The sequence below is a fragment of the Ambystoma mexicanum genome, chromosome 12 (genome assembly GCF_040938575.1).
Source record: "Ambystoma mexicanum isolate Mex_15411 chromosome 12, UKY_AmexF1_1, whole genome shotgun sequence".
NCBI classification, from domain to species: Eukaryota; Metazoa; Chordata; class Amphibia; order Caudata; family Ambystomatidae; genus Ambystoma; species Ambystoma mexicanum.
In genome coordinates, this window is record NC_090936.1 from 826,006,602 (window position 1) to 826,029,534 (window position 22,933).

Here is a 22,933-nt window from a genome sequence, read left to right on the forward strand (position 1 = left end):
GATTTTTTTTCCTGGAGAGTGTGAGCCTTTTTTCCCACTCTCTCATGTATTTAGATGTGTGTTTTACTCTGGTGTTCGTTGATTATGGAGTTTAGACAACTCCACAGGCATCATCTTTTCATGTGTGTCACACAGCACCCTCAGTGCAGTGACACAGGGAGCCTTTTAGGCTGCCCCAAGGTTTAGATAACTTCTCTGTGATAAACTACTGTTTCCCAGAGAAAGTAAAGTTAAATTGACTTTACTAGTCTTTTTAATATCCTAGACCCTGCACACCCGATCTTACAATAGAGTGCTGAGGGGTTACATAATATCCCCTATGTCTAGAAACTCATGTAGCAGTCCAATGCAACCCTTTCATCTCGAAATTGCTGGTGGCGGTGGTTTATAGAGAAGTCCCTCAAGAGGGAGTTGGATTTAGTCCCTTTGAGCTTTTCCATGCTCATCCAGTTAGAGGTCCATTGGTACTAATTAAGGAGGGGTTGGAGGGTGCTCCTTCACCCAAGCCAGTGAGAGTGACTGACTATGTGCTTGGTCTGCAGAGGAGAATGACACACATGATCACAGAAGCATCTGATAACTTGAAAGCAGGTCAGAATCTGCTGAATCATTGGCATAACCAGAAGGCCAACATGGTTGAGTTTATTCAAGACCAGCAGGTTCTAGTTATGGTACCTACAAGGCAGAGGTCTTTACAGGACAAATGGATTGGACCCTTCAAGGCTGTGGGAAAACTTGGAGAGGTCAATTATTTGGTGTACTTAGGCAATCCTAAGGAGGCCCCCAGGGTCTTTCACACTCAAGACCAAAAGTGGAAGCTTTGCTTCTAGCATCAGCTCAGGAGGAGGAGGAGAGTGAACCTCTACCTGATCTCCTCAGGGGACAACCTTTAGATGGAAAGATAGAAGAAGTTCACCTCTCTTCTAATCTGACACTGGAACAACAGGAGGAGTGCAAGGTTCTGTTAAATCAGTTTGCCTCCCCGTTTTCACTATCACCAGGCTTGGCCCCTTGGGGCCAGCATAATATGCTCACTGGCGACTGCTTACCTGTTAAAAGCAGAGGTTACAGGATGTCAGACCATGTAAGAACCCACATAAAGGAGGAGGTCAACAAGATGCTTGATCTCTGGGTAATAGAGCCATCTACAAATCCATGGTCTAGTCCAGTTGTATTAGTGCCAAAGGCAGGATTCAAGGATTTGAGATGATGTGTGGATTATTGGGCTCTAAATGCAGTCACAAAGACTGATGGCCATCCTTTACCTAGGACAGATGAGCTGGTGGACAAACTTGGTTCAGCCAAGTACCTCAGTACATTTGACCTAACATCATGCTATTGGCAAATAGCCCTGACAGACCATGCCAAGGAGAAAACTGTATTTTCAACCCCTGCAGGCCTCTACCAGTTTAAGGTAAGATATTTTGGATTAATGAGTGTACCTGCTACATTCCAAAGTATTGTTAATCAAGTTCTGGATGGGATGGAGGACTTCTGCATGGCATACTTGGATGACATTGCAGTGTTCAGCCCTGCTTGGAAAGAACATATTGACCACTTAGGGTATGTTTTGCAGGCACTTGAGCAGGCCCATCTGACCATAGAGGCAAGTAAATGTGAAATTGGTCAGAGCAAAGTGATCTACCTTGGACATGAGGTAGGACGAGGTGAAATAAGGCCATTACCTAGTAAAGTACAAGCTGTACAAGAATGGGCCACCCCTACTACTCAAACCCAAGTGAGAGCCTTTATAGGCCTCACTGGTTATGATAGGAACTTCATGGAGAACTATGGGTCAATAGCTTCTCCCTTGAATATGGTCTCCTCACCCAAATTCCCCAAGAAGGTCAGGTGGAATGAGTAGTGCACCAAGGCATTTGAAGGACTTAAGAAGCCCTTTGTCAAGCTCCAGTCTTAAGAGCTCCTGACTTCAGCCAAACCAACATTGTGCAAACAGATGCTTCCAATACAGGTATAGGTGCAGCTCTGAGTCAGCTGGATGAGAAAGGTTGGCAACATCTGCTTTATCAGCAGGAAGCTGCAGGAACCTCAGACATGGCAGGCAACCATAGAACATGAGTGTTTTGCCACTGTGTGGTCGCTGAAGATGTTCAGACAATACTTGTATGGATCTACTTTTGTGATTCAGACTGACCACCAACCCTTGAGATGGTTAATGCAGATGAAAGGGGAAAACCCTAAAATTGTTAAAATGGTCAATTAGCCTACAGGGGTTTTATTTTACCATTGAACACAGGTTAGGGTGTAATCACCAAAATGCTGATGCTCTCTCCAGAATGTATGACTGACTGGAGTAAGGATATCCACCCAGGGGTGGAGAAAATCCTCCTGTCCCTTAGTCTGGGGGGACTAGTGTTAGGGAGAATTCTCATAAATGTGCAAATTCCCTTCAACTTAGAGACCCGCAGTGACTTTGCTGGATTTTGAGGACTTGATTTGTTTACCTGGAGAGAGTGTGAGCCTTTTTCCCCACTCTCTCATGTATTTTGATGTGTGTTTTACTCTTGTGTTCTTTGATTATGGAGTTTTAGACAACTCCATAGGCATCATCCTTTCATGTGTGTCACACAGCACCCTCAGTGCAGTGACACAGGGGAGACTTTTAGGCTGCTCCAAGGTTTAGATGTCTATCCTGGGATAAACTACTGTTTCCCAGAGAAAGCAAAGTTAAATTGACTTTACTAGTCTTTTTAAATTCCTAGATCCAGCACACCCTATCTTACAATAGTGTGTTAGAGGGGTTACCTAGTATCCCCTATGTCTATAAACTCATGTAGCAGTCCAATGCTACCCTTTCCCCTCAAAATGGCTGGTGGCAGTCGTTTTACAATGAACTACCATGATTTTTCCCAACTGAAAACACTGGTAGCGTTAAATCACGGGAGCCATGTTTTTCAAGATGGCGTATTAGCCTCCTTTGTTTAAACGGTCCTGGTCTTCTTTTTTAACCATTTCTTTTTGGAAAGCTCTTTCTCGAGTTTGGTCCCTTTGTTCCTACGCCTTTTGCGGGCTTCAGTACTGAAGACTGCCTCTGATGCCTGAGTTCCTGGGGCAGGCAGGAAGTGAGGGAGGTGCCAGAAACTCCCTGTGCTTAGTCTCCGAGGAGTGCCAAGTGAACTCTGGCATGATTGGCTAGTTGACTGTCGGCCAAGGACAGCTATGCTGCTGGGTGAGTGGCAGCTAGGCTTGAATGAATGGGAAAAAACTGTTTAAAAGGCGAGTCTCTTGGCTTGGAAGGCAGAGTCGACCACTGGAACAAAAGAACCGAAGACGAGCTGGAAGTGGATGGCTGCTGCAACTTCTGGACCATTGGTTTGCCCAGTGAGGCCCTGCTGCAGGTTCGAATCACCAAGTTCATCTCGGCAGAGAAGCCCTTCAAGGACAAATTCTTCCTTTGAATTGGTGGGACTAATCAACTCGTAAGCCACCTGGACACCATTCTCAGAGCTGGTTGTATTTTCCTCAGAGTGCTGCAGGAAACCGAATAGCCAGGGAGAAGGACACCAGTTTGTGTGCTTGACGACAGCTATCGGAATCAAACAATTGCCAGTTTGCCAGCTTTTGTGACCAGTCCATGTGCAGTGCAGGAGTCCCCTGACATCCTCCCTCCTGTCCCCACGACTGAGGCTCAGGAACAGCGAGATCTGCAGGAACTACCAGGAACAGAAGTCTTCAGCTGCATCTCTTTCTTCAAAATAAGGCACTGTGAAAACCCAACCGAGAGAACTTACCTCTCACTGCAAAAGTGTGTGATACTTTGGAAACTTGCAAGCCTAGTCAGCTTGTGACCCGACATATAACTCTTTCTTCTGAGAACTACTTCTGAGAACCGTGGCAAAGACTTTTCCGTTTAGCTACCAGAACCGTTTTTACCTATACAAGACTCTATCCCATTGACTTTGGCCTACCTATTGCATTGGACCAGCTCCTCTGGTGAACTCAAACTATTTGCACTGTTTAAAAGTAACACTACTATTTGTTTTATTAACTTATGCCTTTTTGATCCTACTTCAAATGCTCTGAATGCCATTTTGCTCCGCCTTCAAAGTACTTTACATTTTTCAGTGCCGGTTAGTATGAAGTATTGTAGGATATTTTTGTGTGATATTGATTGCCTCCTTTTAGTGAATATTTTCTAACTGACTGTGTAATAAATTCATAAATGTTTTACCAAGAAACCTTGAGTGTGCGTAGCCTATTTGAATACTTGTAATTGTAGACCTCTGTGTAACCTCATTACAAACTCACATTCCTTCTTGAGATAAGCCTTGCTGCTCAGCAAGCTACAAAAAACTGTGTGGTACAGACTTATACCAAAGTTTGGTTTTGCTTACACCTATAGTCATAGTTGTGTGTAATGGTCGCAGAGGGTACTGCATGCAAACTTTGCCTAACACTGTGCAAGATCATAAATGAGCTGCTGCAGCAAGATGATGAGGGTGAGTTGGCACATAAAGGCAAATCAGTTACGTGATCACAGGATTACTGTGAGAAATGTTGTTATCTACAAGAATTGATGGATTGCAAGCCGGTAAATGTACTCCACTTATCCAGTCTACCTCACCTCACCCATACCACCTTTTCTCAGCAGACTTTACCTCAACCAACTGACAGACCATTTTTCACCCCACCCACTCAAACTCACTCCACTCTACCCCATCCCACTCACCCCACTGCATGTTTCACTATTATTTCTTCCTGGCTTCCCACTTCCTCACCCCACTCTGCCTGACACCACTCATCCTAATTCCACTCACCCTAAACTTACTTAACCCCTTATTACCATCTCAGGCTATCTCACCCCACTTACTCAACAAATTACACTCCAATGTACCACACCCCACTCTTCATTATCCACTCTACTTCCTCATACTATACCTCACCACAGTCTAACCCACCCCGTTCAGTTTATCCAACTACACCACATTCCACTTTACATCATCTCACTCTACCTCATCCCACTATTCCAAACTCCAATCTTCCACATGCTACTCAAAATATTCTACCTTAACCCACTCTTTATGACCCTACTTTAGCTTACTCCACTCACCCACTCTGCCTGCTCCACCGTTCCTTATCCAACTCTACTTCAAACCACTCTACTTCACCCATATTGTCCTCACTTCACTCTCCTCACTCTTCATCAAAACACTCACTGACTGGTCCTTGCTCCACCATTCCTCAACCCACTCTAACTCACTCCAGCCCACCTCACCCCAATGTATCTCACCCCTCACCCACATTTTCCCAACCCAATCATACCTCTCTGACTCACCCCAGTCTATCTCAGCCCATTCTACCTCACCCCAAGACAGTGTTCATTTTGTTTTTTATTAACATGTTTGCCCATGTTCTATAAGGTTCTGTGTTATCCACATAGAAAAAGAAGAGAACTGACTTCATTCCAAGCTGGTGCTCTGTATTGGAGTTGACATACATCTGGATTTAGAGGGTTGGAATGACATAAAAGGGACAACTGTCTGGGAATTCTGCCAAGCATTGTTGCAATCTGCATGCTCTGCATTGAGTTCTTCCAGCACCTCCTGATGCCCTTGAACTCATGTTCCTACCATTTGGTTGGGATTCCTGTAAGCTTCTCTGTGTTGTTCAGTGGCGGCCTCGAATCCCACTGCTCTGACTACCATTTTGTTGAAAGATTAAGCAGTGCCTGGCTGTGACCGCTGCCTATAGTCATGTCTCCTGGTTGATATCTCTTGCTCAAGTGTGACTTGTTCAGGTAAGAAAAGTGTAACTTGACAACTACATCCTGTTCCCATGGGTGGGGCAAGTATTCCGAAGTTAGGGGCATTCCTATAACCTATTCTTTACCTTTGACCTTTAGGAAAGCCAACTAAACTTAGCATGTATATTTCACTCCCCTGGTCCTCTGCTCTCTACAGTCTATAGATGTCACTTGCATCCCCTTGCATCCCCATTGAAAACCAGTGCTACCATATAGATTGTGCAATGTGGGGTCTCTGGGAATCACAAAATGCGAACAGGAAGGCTTTCAGGAGGATTTTATTGTTCATGCAAGTCCACTCTCAAGTATTCAAAGTACATATCAAAGAAGGGCCCAGGGCCCCTGATATATTTTGAGCACATAAAGGACACAGGTTTCATAAAGTGAATCCTAATTATGCAAGAGGTGTTGGTGTATGCGAAGGAGAAATATCCAGTGGGCACCATCAAATTACATATCTTTCAGGGCCATGGCCTGAAGCACACCTATTTAGCTGCCTTCTTAACAAAACAGGGGCTCACATAGTTTGGACCTTATTGATAAGCTCCTGGCCCAAATCTGAATGGGTTTATATGGACATCATTTAAGTGATACCTTAAATATACCCACATGCCCATCACTAAATGAGATCTCTTGGAGGACATTTCAAAGTTCCTTAAAAGAGTAACCACTTCTAACAATAAATCCTTAACTAACCACAGCTCTAAAGTAGCTGCTTCGAGTTAGTCTATCTAGTCCTTCCCAGAGATGGATGTTTGAAAGGAATTTACCAAATATTGGAGGACTCATAGCAATATAAAACATGTATGAAAAATGTAGGGTAATGATTACAACAAAATAAAATCCTTCTAATTGAATTACTAATTATTTGAAGTAAATAAAGTAAGACTTTGACCTATGCAATACTGAACAATACTGCTGTGGGACATACCCAATTGGCTGAAAGTGCTGTGACTATTTTGTCTACCTTTATAAAAAAAAACTTTATAAAAAAAAGACTTTAAAAAATGGATGTGATTTCATGTAACCTGCTTCCCAATGTATATTGTTTAAAGATGTTTTACAGGTGCTTTTTTAATTATTTTGAAGTGGGGTAATTGTTGACTTGCGATCATGTTCCCCCCCGCCTCCTTAGAAGAAACAGCATTATAAAATCAGAAAGGACACATATGAAAACTGTACTTTAAATCCCCCTGGAAATGCAGCTGGCACAATAATAGTTAGTTTCACTACACAAGTAGGGGAAAGATATGGCATTAACTTGCACAATTAGTGTGTCTTTAAATAGAATAGACTAGGTGACAGTGAGGTGTTCACCCAGGATAGGGTCTCACTACACAAGTAGGGTGCAGCATGGCTATAGGTAGGATGAGGTTGCAGCTTACGCATAGGTAGATATATCATGTGCCAGGCATGCACCAGGACTCAGTAGATAGCAAAATAAATGCAGAGCAAATGTGTCCTGTAGAGGAGTTTAACATGACAAGCTGCTGCTATTTTTTCACTAGCACATCAGAGAGTTGAACTTTGCAGCTTGTAGAAAAAGCCCAGTTAAACATGCTTGAACAAATCAGGCAAAAATACTGTGGCAAGCTAGACGGGAGCTTCCCTCAGGGAATGTGAAGGCCCAAAAGATTTCGTAGGGAGGGTTGCATGGCGGAACAAGATACTAATGTGTGCATCCAGCTGTTGAGGTAAATTAAGTTATGAGTTTATTGGACATACTGAACATCCCAGGAAGTTCAGAAGTATTTGGCAGATTAATGCCTCTGCAATCGGCTAGGCATGATAGAGGAACGCAAATGTGACTAAAAAGACAACTAATTTCCACAATGAATTCTTAACAGGGTGGAAGTAGCATGACTCACAAAATAATTATTCAGAAATGTGTCAAGAGCAGGGTGGCGCGATTGCAAATAAAGGTCCTTGAGAATCAGCAACCATGGCAGGAGATAACATGGGCTGTTTTGTTTCATTTAATTACAAAAACAAAGGCGATAATCTTGTCCTCTCTCTCTCTTATCTACATAAAACATGTCATCATGCAGCCAGTTCATGGATAGTGTGACCGCCAATTAATCGATGCACACATATCTTTTTTCTACTGCAAAAGTAATTTAGGGCCTACCAATAATATCAAAGTTTGATGAGTAACACACTTTTTATGGGAAGGTTCAAGGATATGATCTTAGATAAGGGTGACCCAATCACCAGTTGGGGACATATAGGATTTGCTATGTAGCTTAGTCTTAGTAGAGGGAGCCATTGACCAGGAGCTAACTGTGACATCACCTTTCTTATAAAACATGTTGTTTCCTGTTGAATTGTGCAGAATTCTGGAGTGAGCGCTTGGTTTTTAATTTAGCTTGTCCCCCTAAGGCTATAGCGATAAAACAGGGCTACCCTACATTTGGCATACCACAGTCACTTTACATTGTCTTTTTTTTACAAATACCAGTTAGAGGGCTATTTGGCTATGTTACCCTCTGTTTCAATTTGTTCCCACAGTAATCATTATTCTTTTTTTTATTATCACATTTGTTATACTTGTTTTTCCATTGTTGTCTTGTCCTTTGACTTGAGTGGGATTATGTCTACAACATTTTGTAGCAACGGAGCTGGGCATTATGTGTCTCTTTAATTTAAAAGTGTCTCCCTGACCTCCTCATCACCACATTGTACTAGTGGGCATGTTAAGTTCCACAGAAATGACTCTGCTGCAGACTGCAGGAAAAACACTTTCAAAACACTTTGTTTTGCTGATGATAAGGCTTTTGGACATAGAGTGTGTAGTTGAACTCACAACACTACCACCCTCCTCACCACCACAGAGTTTGAATGGGGCATTAAGTTTCAAACAAAATATCCTGTTTCAGACTGCATGAGAAACACTTGGACAACACATGTATTATATTCTATGGCATATGCAATGGTCCAGCAACGTACTCCTTCATTTAGAGTCTAGCACTGCTCTAGCACTTGAAATGTGAGGCAAAATAGATGACCGGTGCCCACAATGTTTCCAGAGGGGGAGCCTATACACTGTTCACTTTCACTGCATTCTGATAACAATCTGTACACTTCAGCATAGTGAGAGGAATGAGGCTCTCAAAATAGGGTACAATCTAAAAATAAACTACAAAATGATCTAGATTTACTATAAAGAGGCTGCTGAATAGATCTGGGTGGTGTTTTCATGCTCATATGACAGGCCTTTCATATATGCTTTCTCTAACATCCCCGAAGAGATCGCTTACCTTCTTGAAAATTGCTCAAGTTTCCATTATGGCATTCAGTTGGTCATTACACATTTGGTCAACACATGGCCATCTTCTTCCATGGTTTCAGAAGAGTTTAGAAAAAGGAACTAGAGGAGTAACTGAGCTGAAGCTAGTCTGAGGATACCAAGATTGTCTCCGCAGCCCCAAGGTATAAACCTATGGTGAAGGTTTTTGATGTGTTATGCAAACAAAAGACCTGCTTTTTTAAACTTTATTTTGCAGACTCACATCAGTTAAGAGCCGGTGCAGGTTCCGCACAGTATCACAACCAATATTACATTTGAACGTCAATATCATATTACATAGCATTTGATAGATCAAGGAGTTGACAAGGGTGTAAAGTCATTATCTGACAGCATATTACAAAGGTAGCTCCTAAACGGTGCCCAAATATCCTTAGGGCGGCAAGTGGCAGACACAGTTAACACACATTTTTCTTCACATTCGTTTACCATTGTAAAGTCCTTAAGAAAGTCTTAATGGCGAGGTGCATTAGCAGACGTCCAAAACTTTAGCATACAATGTTTTGCAATTACACAACCAATATTAAATAGGTGCCTGGAAGTCTCGGCCGCATTTCCAATATCCCTGAGAAGATATTTCAGAGGGGACGGGGTAGCTGGAATTGATGTGATTTCCTCAAGGATGTCTGCGACTTCATCCCAAAATACCGCCACCAGGGGGCATGCCCAATACATATGGTAGGTGCCCGCGTTTGTTGCATCACATTTCAATCAAACCTGGCTAATCTAGCGGGAGTGTAGTGCAACTTATTGAGTATTTTGAATTGAATTAGCCGCAGTCCTGAGTTAAGAGAAACAGATTTAGTGAGTTGACAGTATTTTAGCCATTTCTCCTCGCCTATGTTTGTTCCCAGGTCCCGTTCCCAGGCTTCCCTTATGTTGTTGCAGGAGGTTGAATGTGTCTGGACCAGAGTATATTCCAGCAAAACCCCTTTCTTCCACCCCTCAGTCACTATCATAGCCCTTATACATTCGTGAGTAGGGGGTTCCATGGGGAATGGGTCCCCAAACGCAGCCTTCATGCAATGGTATTAGAATCGTTTGAGCAGACCGCCCCCCCACCCCCCACGGTGTCCATGAAGTCTCTCAGTTCTACAAATGTGCCCCCTGGGAACATATTTTGCAATTTAAATTGTTTAGTCGGGTCCCATGTCATTTGTAGGGCTTTATCAAACGTGTGTGCAATGCCTGTGTAGTTCCATAATGGAACTTCTGGGACGTATGGCATCTCAATTCCAACTCTCTTCCAAATTCTGGACCATGCATGCACAGTAGCACTTACCGGGTCAAACTCGCAGGGGTCTTTGTGATTGGGATTAAAGATAATTGACCAAAGGGGGAAGCTGCATACTTCTCAATATGGATGTGTGTGGACAAGTTGTCAGGGTCAAACCAATGTTTAGCAAATTGTGCCTGGGATGCTAAATAATATAATTCAAAGTCTGGTGCTGCGATGCCACTGCTTGTGAGTGGTTCCACCATCTTGGCCCATTTCATCCTCGCTGTCATCCTGCCTCAAATAAATGAGGTAACAAGCGATTGGAGTTTCACAAAGAAAGGTTTGCCAGGCCAAATGGGGATATTACCGAAACAGTACAGTAACTTGGGAAGAACAATCATTTTAAGGAGAGCCACTTGACCGTATAGCGAAATAGGGAGTTTTGTCCACAGTTGTAATTTAGTCGTTAAAGTATGAAGAAGTTCTTCATAATTATTAGTATATAGTGTACTTTTATTGTTGGATACTATGTCTCCCAGCAAACGGACCCGTATTGGTGACCATTTGAATCTTTGAATCTGCTAATATTGGACAAATCAGGTGTGGATGGGGTCAACGAAAACAACTCTGACTTAGAAACATTAATCTTATACCCTGAGTATTCGGCAAACAAATGGATATCAGCCATAACTGGTCCCAAATTGATTTCCGGATCTCAGACATAGATCAGAGTATCATCTGCATACAGAAATTTGATCTGTAGAGGGCCTGTCATTCTGATTCCCCTGTGTTCATGTGTTTTTGGACAAATTCTGTCATGAGTTCAATCGTGAGGGCAAACAACATGGGGGAGAAGGGACAACTTGCCTGGTGCTTCTACCTAGGGAATCAAGGGAGGACAAAGTGTGGTTGGTGAGGACCCTAGCTTCTGGCTTGGTGTAGAGGAGCCTGAAACACTTTAGGAAGTATTGACCTATACCGAAGCGTTCTAGCACAGGGAAGAGATAGGCCCATGACACTGGGTCGAAAGCCTTCTCAGTATCAAAAGCTGCAATCGCTGCCTTAGCTTTCGGGTTAATTTGAGCCATCACTCCAAAAAGCCATTGCAGGTTAAGAGCGGTGGATCAGGTGTGAATAAAGCCTGCCTGATCAGGGTGGACCAAGGTGGGCATGTATGGCAAAAGTCTGGTCGCAAGGATTTTGGCAAAGATTTTGCCATCCATATTACTAAGGGAAAGAGGTCTATAAGAGGACATGTTGTGTGAGGTGCGTCTGGGTTTAAGGAGCATAGTGATCATAGCTTTGCGTATGGAATCAGGAAGTGTGCCACGCTCCATTGCCTCCTCCCACACCTTCAGTAAAATAGGGGCTATCCTATCCTGGAACTCTTTATACAGTTCAGCACCACAGCAATCTGAGCCAGGGGCCTTGCCAGATGTCAATGCCTTTATGGCTGCAGTGATTTCTTCGAGTGTGATGGGTGAATCTAGAGTGGTAAGAGCCTCCAAATCCCGACCAGTTTATTAAATTCACTCAATGTATGGTGTATGTCGGTGAGGATTTCTTTGCTATGTGCAATACTGTGATCTATCATGAGCATTGCTAATTTAGCTTCTGCTATTCCCAGTTCTCTCCTAACTGTCATTAACAAGCCAGTGGTTTTAACCAATAGGATACCTCTCACCCATACCTTAAACGTTTCCCATAACGTAGAGTGTGTACTAACCGAAACCTCATTCAGAGCAAAGAATTTGTCAATCTCCGTATGGAGTGATTCACATACCTACGGGTCTCTAAGTAGGGCAGAGGGCATCCTCCAGCATCTAGCTCGCGGCAGGACATCTGGCAGTGTTAGGGTTAGTGAGATTGGGGAGTGGTCCGAGAGAGTTTGGGGATGAATCTCACTAGTCGATATCGCATCTGAGAGGCAAGTGCTGATGAGCCAGTAATCAATCAGTCATGGACAGTTGAATAATATGTGTACCAACTGTCGAGCAGATGGAGTGTGCACCATGCGTCTATGAGAGGTACTTGTGCCATCATCTGTTGTAGAGTGACTGCAGCCTTAGTGATACCTCATAGGGTAACGGAGGAACTATCAAGTACTACATCAAGAATCATATTAAAGTCCCCCCCATAGTACTATCGGCTTATAAGGTGTATCAAGCATACCTAGAACTATCCGGTAAAATTCCGGATAATCAATGTTTGGTCCATAGGTGTTAACTATCACGATTGACTGGCCAGCCCCCTGCCCCCACAACAACACAAACCGACCCTGGGAGTCTACTCTACTTTCCAAGTAACGCAACCCTAATGATGGATGGATCCGGGTGAGGATGCCCCTAAATTGAGCAGAATACCCTGTATAGTATTGGAGAGGGCCCTAGCATGAGAGGAGTCTGGAGTTTACATTTCTAAGTGCATGCCTCTCCTGAAGCAAAAGTATCTGTGGACTGTGTCTTGATATATACACAGCCAACTTCCTGGCCTTCACTGGGTTATTGAACCCTTGAACATTCCAGGAGAATTGTTTAACAGTCAACCCTTTATTTGAATGTGTTTGACTTGCCATATGTCACAGTACTTACAGTTATGTGACGGTGTGCACCAACCGACCCGACTGTACTTCCGCCAACATGACTCTCTGGTTTTAAACCTTTAACAGCCCCAACAGTCCCAGCATATCACCGAGGGTGAAATGTCCCACAATTCCCTCCCCACCCCCACCAGCAACATCAACCCCAACCTGATGATGATACCCATTATACAACTTCTGGAACTCTACTGAGGTGCGAATGTCGCTGTTCACAACTGCCGCAGTTGAACGTCACTCATCCGGTCTACAAAAAAAAATATCTATAGGTGCCATCCGGGCATTCTATATCAAAATTCAATCATAAAAAAAGGATATTATGGTTGGCGTGATCATTCGGCCGGGTCTCTCCTGTCTGCCACAGAATGTGGATGTCCATTTTGATCAGGTTTTTATCCTTGTGGCGGTAGTAGGATTGGAGATTCTATGTAGTCCATGGCCGCGGTGGGATGTTCAAAAAAGTGTGCACAACCCCCATGCTGTATGCGCAGCTTCGCTGGGAAAATCAATGCATACGGGAACTGTCGCAGGCGGAGTTGTTTCTTGACCTGCTCGTACAATGTTCTCTGGGCTTGTACTCCTGCAGCAAAATCCAGATGGATGTGAATGTTGTCGCCCTCATGTCGGAGGGGCACCATTTCCCTTCCTAGGTGGAGAGCTGTATCCCTGTCCCTATACTTCAGTAACTTAGCGACTGTGGTGCGGGGAGGCGCTCCCGGCTTAGGCACTGGGACCAGTGTGCGATGGTCTCTCTCCACCAAAAAGTGCTCCGAAAAGACGTCATCTCCAAACAGGGATTTCAATAACGTTTCAACATGTGTTTCTATGGGGCCCTTGAAAAAGGATTCCGCCACCCCCCTCAATGTGGATATTATTGCAGAGGGACCTGGACTCTAGGTCATCATATTTGCCATGTAGTTTACCTATCTCAGTTTTCAGTAGAGTGATATCGCGTGTGTTTTGTCCATGACGGCTGGGGACTGGTTGCTTGTAAAGGTTTCCATGGGCCCGGTCTTCTTCTTCTTGGAGCCTGCTCGCTTTGTCATCGCTGAGTCGATGGAGTGCAGATGTCACTCAGCCTCCTGTGAAGTTTTGGGCAAAAAAAGCTTTCACAACAATTTGCAGTCTTTTACGGATGCTGGTTATAACTCTTCAGCGAAACACAATATACTCAGCCACTGTAGCCTCGGTAGGCATCGGGCGATGCTGCAACAAGGCAATTCTAAAGGGCACTTTGACTGTGTGGTAGCTCCGTTTCATAAGGGGACCAGTCAACAGGAGAAGCTTATGGTAGGGGGAAAATGTCCACATATGTCCTGGGCCAGGCACCAAACAAATAGACCCCTGCCGGGAAAGTGAATTGGGAACTGTGAGGCACCACCATGTATCGCCGAAGGATCCAGCTCAATAGTGTTCACAGGTGGGCAGGGTGCGAATCGACTGTCCTGTGGGATCTCGTGGTGCAGAGGAATAGATTCGTAGGCCCATGCACCATTCTTACTGCAGCATTCACTGATATTTAACCCCCTTTTAATATAGTATTGTACTGTTTGAATAGGTGGTGTCCTTTTACGTACCTATACCAAGTAGTTAATTCTTTGCAGTTCTCACATAAGTTCCTCAGGCCATGTTTTTTGTGGTGTCCCTGCTGCGTGATTAGGGAGGAGATTTGTCAGGCCCATTCTCGTGGTCAACTTGTGAGCGCACAGACAGCGCACGTTCCAAGGTAGCAACACCCCTGCTTCCAATACCAGGGTTACGCACCAGACCGCTGATATCCTGCACTCCAATGGTCCACCAGCAGTGCTAACAAGTTTTCCGCAGTGGGCCATGGGGTTATTGTTTTCTCAGTGGGGGGCCAGAAACGCCCGATGTCGGCGTGTTCAGTCAATAATTCAGTCAAAAATGCCCCAATTTTTCCAGGTTAATGCATTGGGTCTCAGCATAGACAGCCTGCTGAGGCCGCCAACAGTATTGGGGTTATCAGGGGTGCTACGCAGGTGGTTTCCGTTAGGGTCAATATACACCCAGCACCTCAAGTCCAACCATGTGCCACATGCAAGTTTAAGCACCCCACCTGTGGCACGCTATCAGATATCCATAGCTGGCACCTCTTACCACCCTCACCGCTCCGTGCATCTCACACCACGCAGCTCACAGGGCGACTCAAGTTAATTCCTGAGTTCGTCACCACCTCTCCAAATATATTGGGCAAGAAAAGTATTTGAATGGAGTGCTCACCTTTGTCTGATACACTGCCTAAGTCGTCTGTCTTATAGTACCCGTTACATCAAAGTAAGCAGGCACTCTGATGCGCTCCTTCCAATAAAATGTTCATACAATGTTCAAGCTTTCAGGTTCAACTCAGTACTCGGTTCACCGGACACCTCACGTGCCCTCATTCACAGCAGAAGTCAAGCGTGAGATGTATCACCTTGGGATTGCCTCCAAATTCCAGTCACAGATCTCCATTCATCGCCACAGTGCCAGGTGCTCCACCAGACCTCTAGGTCGCACCGGTTCCAACAGTCCAGCAGCAGGAAACAACCGGAGGGCCGAGGCGGTGCGCAGCTCCCTCCACCAGCCTCCACACCACAATGGCAGTCATCCTTCTGTGTCCGGACCAGATCCGAAGGGGAGTTTGGTGCCCTCTGGTGTTGGGCCAGGGGCGTGCACAAACTCCTCCCAGTTCCTGGACCCCGTTCAACAGGATCGCATACAAGGTTATATGTAGCTCGGTACCTCGGGCAACTATTCAACAACAGGAGAGCCGCTTCGGCTAATTTATGTGTATTTGTTGATCGTCTGCCGGGCTCATGCACGCCCGGACCACCGGTTCAGCTACGTTAGGGTTGAAAAGGGTAGCCGTCGCCAGGCTCTGCAGGGGCTTGAACCAGCTTCTTTGCTGTCTCTTCAGGAGATCCACAAATCTCAAAATAATTGCTGCGTAGGTGAAGAGTATTCAGTGCTGTGCCACAGGCGGCCGCATAGGCTCTGCCAACTCTGCGGCCGTGAGGCATTTCCGCACCAGCGGGCTCTAGTGAACACAGCGCGGTGCCCCTTCTTGGCTCTCTGCTCCCGCCTCTCACGCCGTATCTGGGAATTTGGATTTCTTGGTCCAATCTGGCCTGTTTTTCCCCAGGAATTTCCCTGGAGTTACACACACGGTTTGGATTCAAATAAACGCCACGTGGGTCTCCCGAGTGCCCCCAAAAAAGGATAAAAATTGGTTCAGGATATAAACCGGAGAGGAGCTCAAATCTCAGGCAGCCATCTCGTGTGCGCGCAACAGCGTCCCCCACAAAAAAAGTGGGGGATGCTGATTAAAAAGTAGAGGCAATTAACTCTTTTAAAAAGTAGAGGCAATTAACTACTTCAAGGCTTTGAAAAAAGGTTTCTAAAAGGGAAACAAATCAGAGAAATTCCATCAAATATTCCACTGTTTCAATCTTTCCTTTATTCATAATTGATTAAAATACAGATGCATTTATGCAGCATAGGATACAAATGAAAATGCACTACTAAAATCTATGAAAAAATACTTGAATCAGAAATGCATCTTATCCATATTTTCCTTATATTCATAATGGCAACCCCAAGCATTTTCACATTTTTTAGATGTACATAATACATTGTGAACTGCCTTATTTGAGATTCCCAAATTTGCCAATGCATTCCAACAGCTTATACATTTTGAGGCAACATTTCTTTTCTCAGGCTGGGAATTTCTTTTCTCAGGAAGCAAAGCATAAGAATATTTCAAACTTGTTATTCCTGAGAGGTCATCTAAATTAGAGCCTAACAGCAAAGGTTCTGATGAACCATGAACTAGTTATTTGCATACCACTTCATTCAAAACATAGCTCTCTAAATAAACAAAAAAAAAATCATTGAAGATAGGACCATAATATGCGTTTAAGTGCAAACGTCATGACAACAAAATCATTCAGCCACATCACTGCTCCTCATCCTGGCCACCCTTCCAGAATGAAAAGTAATTTGTTAATAATAAATAAATTAATTATATGAATATTTTCACATGTTGCTCTTTAAGTAACATCTGAGCATGCATAGTGCATAATGTTGTGTGCTATATGCACATATGATCATTTTTATGTTTTGCTGGGTTATCTGTTTATAGCGAAACTATGGCATATTGTTTTAGAAGCTCTTTGTTAACCACAAGTTCTGATTGTAATTGTAAAGAAAAATAAAATACTGTTATAATGGACCAACTTCGTTTGTACTAACCAAACAGAAAACCCGAAATAGATTGAGACTGTTGATTTCCCTGCACTAATGGTCCAATAAAAAATAAGTGAGAAGTTGAGCCAGAGCATACCTTGAGGTGCCCTTCTTGTCATACATAATTATTGTTCGATCTCAACCTGCACCCAGAACATGTGTTGGGTGAAAGGTTTTGAATTAATAGTACTGGGATTTCTCTAGGTACATTCTGCACCTGAGACAGTGAGATCATTCCTTTGGCGTGGCAGACCTGTATGCATAGCTGGAACACAAGTTTTGTAAGAAACAGAAGCAAAACGAGTATCCACCAAGTCCATCTTGTCAACATCGATCAGTAAGAGGTGAAGGGATGAAAGAAGAGTTATATGTGGCACCATCCTTGAAGAGGTGATAGAAGACCCCAAAGTAAGGGAGATTTTCCCAAGGGAGCAAGAGTAAATGGTCAAGAGTAGTGGATCCAGAACACGGCATTGGGGACCCAGTAGAAGCAACAACAAAAATAATAAGGAAAAATCGAAGGGCAGTAACATGGGCAAAGGTTCGTTTGGATAGGCTACTACCTCACCTTAATGTGTTAGCTATCCAATTGGTATAAACAATAGTTATGCATGTTCATGTAGCTCCTGGCACAATGATAGAGGGTTATGCTGGCCATAAACACCTAATACAAACCATACTGATGAAACGAAGCACAGTGGTTAGTGAACATCCAAGTAAAACCAATAATTGGTAAGATAAGTGCAGGCAATCAAAGAGGAAGTTAGTGGAGGCCCTAAACATTAGGATGAGATAGATCACCTCGTGTTACAAAACCAGAGAAATTAATATAAACAGATCAAAAACGGGGGGAACAAGTAGATGATAGTTAAATAAGTTAGAAGCGTTGAAAGTGCCAATCGAAAATCAGGAACAAAACATTCTCTGGCACATATTAGGAACTGGCTCATTGCAAGATATATGAAAATCAATGGCTGTCCCATTGTTCACAATTATATGAAGGCACAGGGGGAAAAACAACTAATCTCAGATTACTAAATAATATAGAACATCGTGCAATGCGTGGGTTTGTTCAGACTCAACGGTCGTTCGAATTAAGACATATGTGCCTCTTAACTTGTTACAGGCACACTGCAATTACTTAGAAATATATCGCTCCAGAGGAAACGCCAGAGTGAAGATTTAGAAATCCTTCAAACTAATTCCTATCCCCAGCATCTGAGTTACTGCCAGGTCAAAGCTACCTACCAAAAATGTTGAGACACAAGCTAATTATATCACACCGACACTAAGAAAGGCTATACGTTTTATGTTATTTGCTGTATATTGATTAAACAAAAGGGTTCGGATACTAATGAAGATCTTGCAATAAATGGGCCTCATTACAAGTTTGGCGGTAGCCTTGCCGGTAAAACCGGCAAGCTGCTGCCAAACTTGCAAATTTTGCCAGCCCCTGGCAATGGGGAAATACTGGGCCATTACAACCCTGGCAAACGCTGTATTTCCCCATTGCCAGGGGACGGAAACTTTTACTCCCCATTCCCATTGAGCCCCATAGGGCTCAATGGGAATTGGGAGGTTGGATGCACCGGCAACAATGACAATGGTGCCGGTGCATCCGACATGCTCTGCTCACGGATGCTGTTCTGGCCGACAGGCCAGACCTGGCGGGTGAAAAGGCACTCGCGAGCAGAACTTGTAGTTTGTCGGTCCGGTAACTATGGTACCGGCAAGCTTACCATTACTGTAGTTACCGGACCGGCAAACTTGTAATGAGGCCCAATGTCTCTTCCGCCCTGATGAAGTCCCATTAGAACTTCGTAAAGTATGGTCGCATGGATGTGCGAACCGGTATCAAAGGGGCTGAAACACCACGTGTTGATGCAACTGTTAAAACAACATCCCATGAATAAATAGAGGAGTGGTTACTTTGGTAGTTGTGTGCAGCCACCCGGTGTTTTCTGCTCTACTGAACAACTATCACCAAATTATATATTCTGTGATCTAGTTATGGGAAAGTGCTGTGATATCAATGTCCGACTAGACGAGACTGTTATGGTTGACAGCTAACAACCCGAAAAACATTGTATCAAATTCTATAAAGATATTTGACTGCATTTAGAGCACATCAAATACTAACCCCACAACGGAGGCATTGTGTAAAACAAGCATAGCTTTAAACTATACTGAAAAATGTTGGTACATGTTTTATGTTTGTTATGATATGGATTTATTTTTATTACTATGACCGACATGGATTGTGCACAATAAGGAGAAATACATTACCCTGTATGCACGAAGAAAATACAAAGGCCTTGTGTACTTCTAATGAAATATCTGTACTACAAGTAGAGTTCAGACTTGAACTATAGATCTGAGGGAGGGGTAGCTGTTCACTTCACTTTTGTAATAGATGTATATTCCCCATTTATAAGTGAAAGCCCCCGTGAACAAAAATATAGGGGCCAACGCTTCCTTTATTAAGAACCTTCTATGAGGTAGTCACATTACCGCAATCTCAATCTGAAGAAAGAGGTCTAGTCCCTAAGTGGATACCTGTTGATCTTTGTATGACAGATTAAAGTTGAATGCCCACATATATTCAAATACTGATCAATGCAGTGAACACTGTTTGCAGGGACCCAGAAACAGTGAGAGAAAGCAGAAATACTATCAATCTTCAACATAGGCAACACATTTAAACTTGTCGTTTGTCATCCAACATCTCTAATTGGCCCCATGGAGAAAATGTGTGCAATATTATTATTAGGACAATTGGACTTTGAATTGAAGATGAAAATATTCTTTCAACTATGCAAGTTGCATTCAGGAGTCAAATTTCTACTATCGTTCAATGCCTTAGACTATCTGTTGATGCAAAAATATCTTACTTTTAAGTGGAAACCTCTCCATGTTTTGGCACTGAATTAATAATGCCTTTTGGCATTGGTACCTGGAGGATATCTATGAGAAACATTAGAGGTAAGAGTGGCCCAAGCAGACAGTCATACATGTGCTTTGAATAAAAGGAAGGGACGTCATTTGGGTGTCACCAGGGGTTGTGCCTGCAAACCCTGAGGTCTCCCTTGCTAGCCCTGTGGACTTCCTTGCTAACTCTAAAAAAAAAGAAAGAAAAATATATATATATATATTTTTCATTGTTAATGGATGCTTCTGTGCTGTGGCCAGCACCATGTGACTTTTTGTTTCTGGAGTGGCTGGCTTTCTTGTTCAGGAATCTATAAAAAAAAAAAATTAAAAAAACAAGGGATTAACACATAATTTGTCTTTCTGGAATTCTGTTCAATAACTGCTAGACTCATTAAAGGTTGATTTTAGGCACAGTTCAGAGGTTAGTCACAGATTTAGTCTGTTTTTAAACAACTCAACTCACATTGCAGACAAAAACTTCCAAAAAGCATTTAGAGTAGCATTTATGATTATGTGTTTTGCTTTTCGCAAGTGGAAGTTATAGTATGTTTTTTTTTTTGTTGTCTCTGTTACGATCATCACAAGACATTCTATCTGGTGTCCTCGGTCATGTGACAAAATCCTTGTGCCTAAGAGCTTGTGTACAGAGAAGAAATGTGTGACCATAGCACATAAAGTGGTCTTTGATTTAATTGTGCCACAATTAATGCTTTGTTGTAATGTATCTAACTTTCCTATCTCCATGGCATGGTGTTCAGGATGTTTGTTTGCATGTATGAGGTAACGAGTGGCCAGAATGCGGTGGTCCATGTGGCTATGCTGCTTTCCTTCGCTACATTCCTTAATACATGGTTATGAACCCTCTCATTGTTATGCATATTGTCAACATCTGAAGCCTGAAAAGTAGATCCATGCAGGCTTGACATATGGTCAACTTTGCACCAGACCTGCAGATGAACTGTCCTGCTGTTAAATCTCAGTTACCAGCTTAATGGTATCTACTAAAGAGTGTAATTTGCTTTCTGACTTTGAGAACATTCAGACATGTAATTACTCATTTTACTGTAGCCGGTAAGATGGCTCAGTGGGTTGGGTGATCACTGCTGCAATGCATGTGATTTGCAGGTTGCAGGTTTGAATCCTGGCAAGTCCAGCTCAGCCTTTCATCATTTTGAGGTTGATAAATGAGTACCAACACAGGTTGGGTGATATTGTATGTATAGATGTTCTATATGAGGTGCTTAAGCGTAAGTGCTATATAATAACAATTATCATTTGTCCTTGGACGTCTGCTTGCATTCACAGTAATTTGGTAATATGGGCTTATACACACTGATATGTATGAAACATTTGCTGATGCATTGTTGTAGGAAATGTATATCACATTACAGTGATATTGTAACCATATTTTTCGTAGTGTACTTAAGAACAATCCTATGTGATGCCACATACTGATTTGTCAACAGGTGAAAGGTTGTGTTCCATCACTTCCTGTGATGTCACTTTGGGGTGGGGTCAAATTACATCACGTCCTGTGATGTTATCAGAGGTCAAGGGCCATTTGATGTCACGTCTGCTACCCCTTGCATTTTAATGAAATGGCATACCTGATGAAAGGGCCTAATACACTAATAGGTGAGAGGCAGGCATAAATGAGATATTAATGTTGGCCTAAAAGGAATGGATTCCTGTGGAATCTGTATGTTGTTTAGCAATAGCAGGTGGATTTGGTGGAGGCCATTGTAAATACCCTCTCAAAGTGTTATTTGTGGTAGAAATGTAGACTTTCCAAAAAAATAAAGTAGTAGAAAAAAGGTGTTGAGGCAATATTACCTGTTTTAATTCTTTATTTCTACCACTTTCTGTCTCTAGAGCTCTGGTTCTCTCCAGGCTGGACAACTGCAACATCCTCTTTCTAAATCTGCCTGCTTCTACTCTCCGTCCTCTGCAAACTCATCCAGAACAGGACCCCGAGACTTGTCCTTGGCCTCAAGCCCAGGTATCGTATCTCTCCAGCACTGAAATTTCTCCATTTGCTCCCATTGACTGCAAGGATTAAGTTCAAGATCCTCTGCATTGCCCACAAGGCATTCTGGGGCCTGGGGCCTCCATACCTCAAACTTTCTCTTCGTAAATACCTTCCTACCCAAGCTCTTCGCTCCTCCACTGCCAACTCCCTCAGGGTCAGTCGCTTCTCCAAGCAACGAGTTGGTGGTAGGTCTCTTTCTTTGGCTGGTGTCACTCTGGATCAGCCTCCCTGCTTTTCTGAAACTTAAGGGAAACCATTTCCAGTTGCGGAAGCACCTCAAGACCTTCCTCTTTGCTTCTGCCTTCTCTCTTCCTCTCCCCAGCCGATTTACTGTCTGATGCTGCACTGGTCAGCTGGCTGCCCTCTGATTTTGGGCCCATGTCCCTACCCGTCCAATTGCACACCCGCACTGCATCCCAGTAACCCTTGCACTTGGGTGTGTAGCTGTAACCCTAGAGTCCCCCTACCTGCACTTTTGGACACCTGCTGTCTGCACTTACCCTTGCACCTGCCACCTGCTGGCCGCACCTCTTGTTATTGTTTTGATCCCATGTACAGCACTGCCTCCTCCCCTTTCCCCTGACACTTTTCCCCTCCCCCTCCCCTGCACTTGTGCAATCTCAATGTCACTTGGCCTATCGTTGTCTCTGTCCTCCCTCTGTTCCCCCTTCCTTGCCTCGTCGTGCCTTGAAAACTTGTGGATAGGCGCGTTACAAATGCCATATCGTATCATATCATACCATACCTCGGAAATGATGAACAATATCCAGCTTTCTGCTACATTTCAGTTTAATTTACGGATATAATAATGCGAATCCACATCCAAAGGAATCAGCTGCACTGTG